The sequence below is a fragment of the Anomaloglossus baeobatrachus genome, chromosome 1, assembly GCF_048569485.1.
Source record: "Anomaloglossus baeobatrachus isolate aAnoBae1 chromosome 1, aAnoBae1.hap1, whole genome shotgun sequence".
In the NCBI taxonomy this organism is placed as follows: domain Eukaryota; kingdom Metazoa; phylum Chordata; class Amphibia; order Anura; family Aromobatidae; genus Anomaloglossus; species Anomaloglossus baeobatrachus.
In genome coordinates, this window is record NC_134353.1 from 18120202 (window position 1) to 18131247 (window position 11046).

At 48.4% G+C, this 11046-nt stretch overlaps 1 protein-coding gene across 4 annotated transcripts in view; it reads right to left on the bottom strand.

The window, feature by feature from the left end:
• The window catches only part of HSPA12B (heat shock protein family A (Hsp70) member 12B), a 54791-nt gene extending 46004 nt beyond the window's left edge, over window positions 1-8787 (bottom strand). For all 4 annotated transcript variants that reach the window (XM_075346048.1, XM_075346038.1, XM_075346030.1 and 1 more), the window contains exon 1: window positions 8646-8787. The gene's annotated coding sequence lies outside the window, so the exon portion shown is untranslated. The remainder of the gene's footprint in view (window positions 1-8645) is intronic.
• Between the last annotated feature and the right edge of the window lie 2259 nt (window positions 8788-11046).

Genomic DNA, 11046 nt, shown 5'->3' on the forward strand with positions numbered 1-11046 from the left:
GCCAGCACTCCAAATCACATTGACAGCACTCCAAATTACAATGCCAACACCGTGTATCACAATGACAGCACTCCAAATCAAAATGACAGCACTCCAAATCACAATGCCAGCACTCCAAATCGTAATGCCAGCACTCCAAATCACAATGCCAGCACTCCAAATCGTAATGCCAGCACTCCAAATCACAATGCCAGCACTCCAAATCACAATGCCAGCACTCCAAATTACAATGCCAACACCGTGTATCACAATGACAGCACTCCAAATCAAAATGACAGCACTCTGAATCATAATGACAGCACTCCAAATCATAATGACAGCACTCCAAATTACAATGCCAACACCGTGAATTACAATGCCAACACAGCGAATCACAATGACAGCACTCTGAATAATAATGACAGCACTCTTCATATCTAACGGACTGGACTTTCAGCGTTTCCCTCTCTCACAGCACTTCCTCATCTCACCCCCTATCTGTCGGTGTCCCCCAAGGTACAGTTCTTGGACCCCTGCTGTTCTCCATTTACACCTTCGGCCTGAGACAGCTCATAGAGTCCCACGGCTTCCAGTATCATCTCTATGCTGATGATACGCAGATCTACCTCTCTGGACCTCACATCACCTCCATACTAACCAGAATCCCACAATGTATGTCTGTCATTTCAGCCTTATTCTCTGCTTGATTTCTAAAACCTAACTTGGAGAAAGCAGAATTATCTTTCCTCCTCCTCAGTCTACCACCCTACCTAACATATCCATCAAAGTCAAAGGCTGCTCACTCTCCCCAGTCCCACCTGCTCACTGCCTGGGGGTAGCCCTTGAATCTGCTTTCTCCTTCAAGCCACACATCCAAGCCCTTTGCACTTCCTGCCAAAGCCAATTCTTTATCCAATATTCTGCAGAAACACTAGTTTATGCCCTCATCATCTCCCACCTGGACTATTGCAACCTCCTGGTGGCCTTCCTTCTAACACTTTTACTCCCCTAAAATCTATCATAAACTCTGCTGCCCGACTAATTAACCTGTCCCCCCGCTACTCCCGGACCTCTCCTCTCTGCCAGTCCATTCACTGGCTTCCCATTGCCCAAAGACTCCAGTTCAAAACACTAACCATGACATACAAAGCCATCCACAACCTGTCTCCTCCCTACATCTGTAACCTAGTCTCCCGGTACCTACCTGCATGCAACCCCAGATCCTCACAAGATCTCCTTCTCCGCTTCTCTCTTATCTTCTCTTCCCACAATTCCACAATTGCATACAAGATTTCTCCCGTGCCTCCCCCATACTCTGGAACTCTCTACCATAACATACCACACTCTCGCCTACCGTGGGGACTTTCAAAAGGAACCTGAAGACCCACCTCCTCTGACAACCCTACAGCCTGCAGCAACATGAAGAAACAGGTGCAAAAATCCCTGGAAAGTCCTGACACCAGCTTAAATCTATCAGGAATTAGGAAGCAATCCTGCCACTTAGTGAAAAATAATACCAGCTGGTTCAACTGATGGCAGATACTGTAAAAAGGTGTCTCATTACCAAGGTGCCACACAAGAAACATCTCATGATGGGTAAAACCAAGGAGCTGTTTCAAGACCTTTATAAACTTTTTTTTGGTGCAAAACAGACTGATGGCATTGGTTGCAGAAACATTTCTAAACTACGGAAGGTTCAAGTGAGCAGTGTTGGGGCCATAAACTGGAAGTGGAAAGAAGACAAAATTCACCATAAACCGGCCACAAACAGGTGCTCTCAGCAAGATTTCAGACAGAGGAGTGAAAAGAATTATCATAAGAGTTGTCTAAGAGACAAGGAGCAACTGTGGAGGCTACAGAAAGACCTGGAATGAGCAGGTACAATTGTTTTACGGAAAACAATAAGTAATGCACCCCCTTCCCTTGTGGCCTGTATGCACGCTCCTGTATGCACGCTCCTGTATGCACGCTCCTGTATGCATGCTCACAGTACAAGACTCCATTGCTGTTCAAAAAGCAGGTTCAAGAGTGTTTAACGTTTACTCAACTACATTTAAATAAGCCGGTGAAATACTGGAGAATATAGTATAAAATCAACTCTTTGGAGGACATAATACACACCATGTTTAGAGTCCAAAAGGCAAATCATCCCCAAACATCAACAGTGAAGTGTGGAGGTGGGAACATCATGGTGGGGGTAAGTTTTTCAGCATGTGGCACTGGCAAACTTCATATGATTGAAAGAAGGATGAATGGACAAATGTACAGAGACATTCCTGATATTCTGCTGCAATCTATGAGGATGATGAAGATGAAACGAGGGTGGACATTTCAGCAAGAAAATGATCCCAAACACACATCCAAGGAAACTCAACTGTTTTCAGAGAAAGAAAATAAATCTGCTGGAATGGCTGAGCCGATCACCAGAGCTGAATCCAATAGAAAATGTCTGGAAGGAACGAATGCTCAGAAGGAGCCGGGACCTGCAGAATGTGAGGTGTGTGTGTGTAAGAATGGACCAAAATTCACCTGAGCAATGCAGATGACTAGTGTCTCCATACAGAATGTGAGGAGTGTGTACGGAAGAATGGGCCAAAATCCACCTGAGCAATGCAGGTGACTAGTGTCTCCATACAGGATGTGAGGAGTGTGTACGGAAGAATGGACCAAAATCCACCTGAGCAATGCAGATGACTAGTGTCTCCATATAGGATGTGAGGAGTGTGTGCGGAAGAATGGGCCAAAATCCACCTGAGCAATGCAGGCGAGTAGTGTCTCCATACAGGATGTGAGGAGTGTGTGAGAAAGAATGGACCAAACTCCACCTGAGCAATGCAGGCGACTAGTGTCTCCATACAGGATGTGAGGAGTGTGTGCGGAAGAATGCGCCAAAATCCACCTGAGCAATGCAGGTGACTAGTGTCTCCATACAGGATGTGAGGAGTGTGTGCGGAAGAATGGTCCAAAATCTACCTGAGCAATGCAGGTGACTAGTGTCTCCATACAGGATGTGAGGAGTGTGTGCGGAAGAATGGGCCAGAATCCACCTGAGCAATGCAGGTAACTAGTGTCTCCATACAGGATGTGAGGAGTGTGTGCGGAAGAATGGACCAAAATCCACCTGAGCAATGCAGGCGACTAGTGTGTCCATACAGGATGTGAGGAGTGTGTGCGGAAGAATGGGCCAAAATCCACCTGAGCAATGCAGGCGACTAGTGTGTCCATACAGGATGTGAGGAGTGTGTGCGGAAGAATGGGCCAAAATCCACCTGAGCAATGCAGGCGACTAGTGTCTCCATACAGGATGTGAGGAGTGTGTGTGGAAGAATGGGCCAAAATCCACCTGAGCAATGCAGGTGACCAGAGTCTCCATACAGGATGTGAGGAGTGTGTGCGGAAGAATGGGCCAAAATCCACCTGAGCAATGCAGGTAACTAGTGTCTCCATACAGGATGTGAGGAGTGTGTGCAGAAGAATGTACCAAAATCCACCTGAGCAATGCAGGTGACTAGTGTCTCCATATAGGATGTGAGGAGTGTGTGCGGAAGAATGGGCCAAAATCCACCTGAGCAATGCAGGTGACTAGTGTCTCCATACAGGATGTGAGGAGTGTGTGCGGAAGAATGGGCCAAAATCCACCTGAGCAATGCAGGTGACTAGTGTCTCCATACAGGATGTGAGGAGTGTGTGCAGAAGAATGGCCAAAATCCACCTGAGCAATGCAGGCGACCAGTGTCTCCATACAGGATGTGAGGAGTGTGTGCGGAAGAATGGGCCAAAATCCACCTGAGCAATGCAGGGGACTAGTGTCTCCATACAGGATGTGAGGAGTGTGTGCGGAAGAATGGGCCAAAATCTACCTGAGCAATGCAGGGACTAGTGTCTCCATACAGGATGTGAGGAGTGTGTGCGGAAGAATGGGCCAAAATCTACCTGAGCAATGCAGGGACTAGTGTCTCCATACAGGATGTGAGGAGTGCGTGCGGAAGAATGGGCCAAAATCCACCTGAGCAATGCAGGCGACTAGTGTCTCCATACAGGATGTGAGGAGTGTGTGCGGAAGAATGGGCCAGAATCCACCTGAGCAATGCAGGTAACTAGTGTCTCCATACAGGATGTGAGGAGTGTGTGCGGAAGAATGGCCCAAAATCCACCTGAGCAATGCAGGTGACTAGTGTCTCCATACAGGATGTGAGGAGTGTGTGCGGAAGAATGGCCCAAAATCCACCTGAGCAATGCAGGTGACTAGTGTCTCCATACAGGATGTGAGGAGTGTGTGCGGAAGAATGGGCCAAAATCCACCTGAGCAATGCAGGCGACTAGTGTCTCCATACAGGATGTGAGGAGTGTGCGGAAGAATGGGCCAAAATCCACCTGAGCAATGCAGGCGACTAGTGTCTCCATACAGGATGTGAGGAGTGTGTGCGGAAGAATGGGCCAAAATCCACCTGAGCAATGCAGGTGACTAGTGTCTCCATACAGGACGTGAGGAGTGTGTGCGGAAGAATGGGCCAAAACCCACCTGAGCAATGCAGGCGACTAGTGTCTCCATACAGGATGTGAGGAGTGTGTGTGCGGAAGAATGGGCCAAAATCCACCTGAGCAATGCAGGTGACTAGTGTCTCCATACAGGATGTGAGGAGTGTGTGCGGAAGAATGGACCAAATCCACCTGAACAATGCAGGTGACTAGTGTCTCCATACAGGATGTGAGGAGTGTGTGTGCGGAAGAATGGGCCAAAATCCACCTGAGCAATGCAGGTGACTAGTGTCTCCATACAGGACGTGAGGAGTGTGTGCGGAAGAATGGGCCAAAACCCACCTGAGCAATGCAGGCGACTAGTGTCTCCATACAGGATGTGAGGAGTGTGTGTGCGGAAGAATGGGCCAAAATCCACCTGAGCAATGCAGGTGACTAGTGTCTCCATACAGGACGTGAGGAGTGTGTGCGGAAGAATGGGCCAAAACCCACCTGAGCAATGCAGGCGACTAGTGTCTCCATACAGGATGTGAGGAGTGTGTGTGCGGAAGAATGGGCCAAAATCCACCTGAGCAATGCAGGCGACTAGTGTCTCCATACAGGATGTGAGGAGTGTGTGCGGAAGAATGGACCAAATCCACCTGAACAATGCAGGCGACTAGTGTCTCCATACAGGATGTGAGGAGTGTGTGCGGAAGAATGGACCAAATCCACCTGAACAATGCAGGCGACTAGTGTCTCCATACAGGATGTGAGGAGTGTGTGTGGAAGAATGGACCAAATCCACCTGAACAATGCAGGCGACTAGTGTCTCCATACAGGATGTGAGGAGTGTGTGCGGAAGAATGGGCCAAAATCCACCTGAGCAATGCAGGCGACTAGTGTCTCCATAGAGGAGGCGTCTGGAAGCTTCATCACCAACAAAGGAGAATGTATCAAGTATTAAATACATTTCAGTGATATGTTCAATACTTTTTCCGGTGTCCTTTCTCATTATTACACATAATTTATGGTGATTTCTTTGGCTGTGTGGATTGGATGGGTTGTTACCGACATCTGGTGAGAAATTCATGTAAATAGCACCAATAGAAATATATTTACTTAGTAGATTGGTGCTGTGTTGGTACTCATGTCTCCTGCTGTGTAGTGTGCAGAGCGTGGTGTCACTTTTCACCGGAATGTGGTCCCTGCTCGTGGTAATAGTTGGTGGAGCAGCTCCGTCGCTGTTTGTCGGCCGCTCTGGAGCACCATTATGGGGGACGGTGGTCTTTGTATAGTGTGATCTGTTGGTCGCACTATGATACTGTACGCCGCCGCTCTGTCGCCACCTATGTTTTGCTTTAAGGTCGGACATTGAAATCTTATTCAATACAAAGATTTTTAAGCTCTGAACGTGCGAGACCCCGACAGCGAGAAACCGAGAGACTGAGCGGCTGATTCCACACAATCATTCCCATATGGCCGTGATTGAGCACAGCCGTCATTACGGGGCTGTCTGTAAACATCAGTCTGCGCCAATATTCTGCGCACATGTTCATGACCGTATCGTCCTGGTACGGTAATAACGGTTGTACAGGGATCAACATTTCCACTATTGCACAGCAGCGACATTTCCACGATCGCATGGCAGCGACATTTCCACTATTGCACAGCAGCGACATTTCCACTATTGCACGGCAGCGACATTTCCACTATTGCACAGCAGCGACATTTCCACGATTGCACGGCAGCGACATTTCCACGATTGCACGGCAGCGACATTTCCACGATTGCACGGCAGCGACATTTCCACGATTGCACGGCAGCGACATTTCCACGATCGCACGGCAGCGACATTTCCACGATTGCACGGCAGCGACATTTCCACGATCGCATGGCAGCGACATTTCCACGATTGCACGGCAGCGACATTTCCACGATCGCACGGCAGTGACATTTCCACGATCGCACGGCAGCGACATTTCCACTATCGCACGGCAGCGACATTTCCACTATCGCATGGCAGCGACATTTCCACTATCACACGGCAGCGACATTTCCACGATCGCACGGCAGTGACATTTCCACGATTGCACGAGCAGTAAATGGTTGCATGGGTAGCAACATTTCCACGATTGCATGAGCAGCGATATTTCCGCGATCGCACGGCAGCGACATTTCCACTATCGCACGGCAGCGACATTTCCACTATCGCATGGCAGCGACATTTCCACTATCACACGGCAGCGACATTTCCACGATCGCACGGCAGTGACATTTCCACGATTGCACGAGCAGTAAATGGTTGCATGGGTAGCAACATTTCCACGATTGCACGGCAGCGACATTTCCACGATCGCATGGCAGCGACATTTCCACGATTGCACGGCAGCGACATTTCCACGATCGCACGGCAGTGACATTTCCACGATCGCACGGCAGCGACATTTCCACTATCGCACGGCAGCGACATTTCCACTATCGCATGGCAGCGACATTTCCACTATCACACGGCAGCGACATTTCCACGATCGCACGGCAGTGACATTTCCACGATTGCACGAGCAGTAAATGGTTGCATGGGTAGCAACATTTCCACGATTGCATGAGCAGCGATATTTCCGCGATCGCACGGCAGCGACATTTCCACTATCGCACGGCAGCGACATTTCCACTATCGCATGGCAGCGACATTTCCACTATCACACGGCAGCGACATTTCCACGATCGCACGGCAGTGACATTTCCACGATTGCACGAGCAGTAAATGGTTGCATGGGTAGCAACATTTCCACGATTGCATGAGCAGCGATATTTCCGCGATCGCACGGCAGTGACATTTCCACGATCGCACGGCAGTGACATTTCCACGATCGCACGGCAGTGACATTTCCACGATCCAACGACAGCGACATTTCCACGATTGCAAGGCAGTGACATTTCCACGATCCAACAGCAGTGACATTTCCACGATCCAACGGCAGTGACATTTCCGCCATTGTGCGGCAGTGACATTTCCACGATCACACAACAGCGACATTTCCGCGGTCGCACAACAGCGACATTTCCACGATCGCACGACAGCGACATTTCCACGATCGCATGGAAGTAACATTTCCACTATCGCACGGCAGCGACATTTCCACTATCACACGACAGCAACATTTCCACGATCGCACGGCAGCGACATTTCCACGATCGCACGACAGCGACATTTCCACGGTTGCACAACAGCGACATTTCCACGATTGCACGGCAGAGTCATTTCCGCGATTGCACGGCAGTGACATTTCCACGATCGCACGACAGCGACATTTCCACGATTACACGGCAGCGTCATTTCCGCGATCGCACGACAGCGACATTTCCACGATCGCACGACAGTGACATTTCCACGATCACACGGCAGCGACATTTCCGTGGTCGCATAGCAGCGACATTTCCACAGTCGCATGGCAGCGACATTTTCAAGATCGTACAACAGTGATATTTCAACGATCGTACAACAGTGATATTTCCACGATCGTACGAGAGTGACATTTCCACAATCGCACGGCAGTGACATTTTCAAGATCGTACAACAATGATATTTCCACGATCATACAACAGTGATATTTCCACGATCGTACGAGAGTGACATTTCCACAGTCGCATGGCAGTGACATTTTCAAGATCGTACAACAGTGATATTTCAACGATCATACAACAGTGATATTTCCACGATCGTACGAGAGTGACATTTCCACAGTCGCATGGCAGTGACATTTTCAAGATCGTACAACAATGATATTTCCACGATCATACAACAGTGATATTTCCACGATCGTACGAGAGTGACATTTCCACAGTCGCATGGCAGTGACATTTTCAAGATCGTACAACAGTGATATTTCAACGATCATACAACAGTGATATTTCCACGATCGTACGAGAGTGACATTTCCACAGTCGCATGGCAGTGACATTTTCAAGATCGTACAACAATGATATTTCCACGATCGTACAACAGTGATATTTCCACGATCGCACGGTAACGACATTTCCGCGGTCGCTGCATGAGTCTGTCAGTATGGAGGATACGGTAGCGAGTAGACACCTCGTACCTCGTCGTGTAATGTCGCAGACGCTGCCGACCCCCACAGTCTCCGCATTATGTGACCATGCACCACGGACAGAGGCGATGATCCCCCATATTCAGCTCACACTACCTCAGGTTTCGAGGTCCGCCGGACACTTCTGGACGGGTTTTCGCTGCTCTTGAGGTTCCTGTAGTTCCTTGGATCCAGTTTATTGGCTGCGAGGGGGAAAGTTTTCGCTCTCCTCTGAAGTGGAGCTCATTCTTGGTTTTCCTCTGGCTGCAGAATGATCCTCGCTTCCTCTGGGCAGAAACTCCCAGCTCAGCGCTGCCTCATACAGCTGCCGCCCCAGATGTAGGAGGAGGCTGGAGCAAGCATCCCCCGGGAGGAAGCACACTCAGCTCTGCTACAACCGCCTGCCCAGACACCACCGAACACCTACACTGACTACTACTAGACCTGCAGTCCTATGTAACAGTGGGGAAAAAAGTCTTTGTTCAGCCCAAGGTCTCCCCCTTATAAAGATGAGATTTGCCTGTTATTGACATCAGAGGTGACCACAACTATGAGAGACAAAATGAGAAAACAAATCCAGAAAATCACCGCGTCTGATTTCGACATTTCTGTAAGTCTTCACAAGGTTGGCACACACTGTGCGTGGTAAGTTGGCACACACTGTGCGTGGTATGTTGGCACACACTGTGCGTGGTATGTTGGCAGACACTGTTGGTGGTATGTTTGCCCATTCCTCCGGTTGGCACACACTGTTGGTGGTATGTTGGCCCATTCCTCCGGTTGGCACACACTGTGCGTGGTATGTTGGCCCATTCCTCCATACAGATCTCCTCTAGAGCAGTGATGATTTGGGCCTGTCTTTGGGCAACACGAACTTTCAACTCCCTCCAAAGGTTTTCTATGGGGTTGAGATCTGGATCCTGGCTCGGCCACTACAAGACCTTCATATGCTTCTTACAAAGCCACTCCTTCATTGCCCTGGCAGTGTGCTTGGGATCATATTCATGCTGAAAGACCCAGCCACATTTCATCTTCAATGCCCTTGCTGATGAAAGGAGGTTTACACTCATAATCTCATTATACATGGCCCCATTCATTCTTTCATCTACACGGATCAGTCATCCTGGTCCCTTTGCAGAGAAACAGCCCCAAAACATGATGTGGCCACTCCCATGCTTCACAGTAGGTATGGTGTTCTTTCGATTCAACTCAGCATTCTGTCTCCTCCAAACGAGTTGTGTTTCTACCAAACAGTTCTACATTGGTTTCATCAGACCATATGACATTCTCCTAATACTCTTCTGGATAAACCAAATGCTCTCTAGCAAACTTCAGACGGGCCCGAACATGTACTGGCTTAAGCAGGAGAACACGTCTGGCACTGCAGGATCTGAGTCCCTGGTGACATAGTGTGTTACTGATGGTAGCCTTTGTTACGGTGGTCCCAGCTCTATGCAGGTCATTCACTAGGTCCTCCTGTATGGTTCTGGGATTTTTGCTCACCATTCTTGTGATCATTTTGACCCCATAGGATGAGATCTTGTGTGGAGCCCCAGATCGAGGGAGATTATCAGTGGTCTTATATGTCTTCCATTTTCTTATTATTGCTCCCACAGTTGATTTCATCACACCAAGCTGCTTGCCTATTGCAGATTCAGTCTTACCAGCCTGGTGCAGGGCTACAATTTTGTTTCTGGTGTCCTTCGAGAGCTTTTTGGTCTTCACCATAGTGGAGTTTGGAGTGTGACTGTTTGAGGTTGTGGACAGGTGTCTTTTATACTGATAACAAGTTCAAACAGATGCCATTACTACAGGTAATGAGTGGAGGACCAAGGAGCCTCTTAAAGAAGTTACAGGTCTGTGAGAGCCAGAAATCTTGCATGTTTTTAGACTAAATACTTATTTTCCACCATAATTTGCAAAAAAAATCTTGCCAAATCAGACGCGGTGATTTTCTGGATTTGTTTTCTCATTCTGTCTCATAGCTGTGGTCACCTCTGATGATAATTACAGGCCTCTCATCTTTATAAGGGGGAGAACATGCACAATTGGTGGCTGACTAAATACAGATAATGTAGTAGATGTCACCTGCAGTCCTATGTAACACCACAGATAACACAGTGATAGCTCTGGGTACAGATAATGTAGTGAGATGTCACCTGTAGTCCTATGTAAAACCATAGATGATGACCTCACAGTTATGTATCTATTTATAGCATATAACTGTTTCCTCTGGCCGCTTCCTCTGTTTTTCCTCTTCTTTCATCTCTGACTTCCTCACTTCTTCCTCTGCTGTGGAGAATTCTAGGTTCCCCGATTCTTCTTCTCTGGACTCGGGGTCTTCTGCTTTCTCTTGTGTGGTGGAGTCAGTGACACTTTATAAGCTGTGGAGTAAGTAGAGTCCTGGTCACTCTTGGACCTTCCCTCACCAGCATCGTGGTCTGATGTATGTAAAATCTATCACAGTAATGATGTCTCCCTTTTTGACCTCCTCACAATAGAGATGTCCCTTTTATAG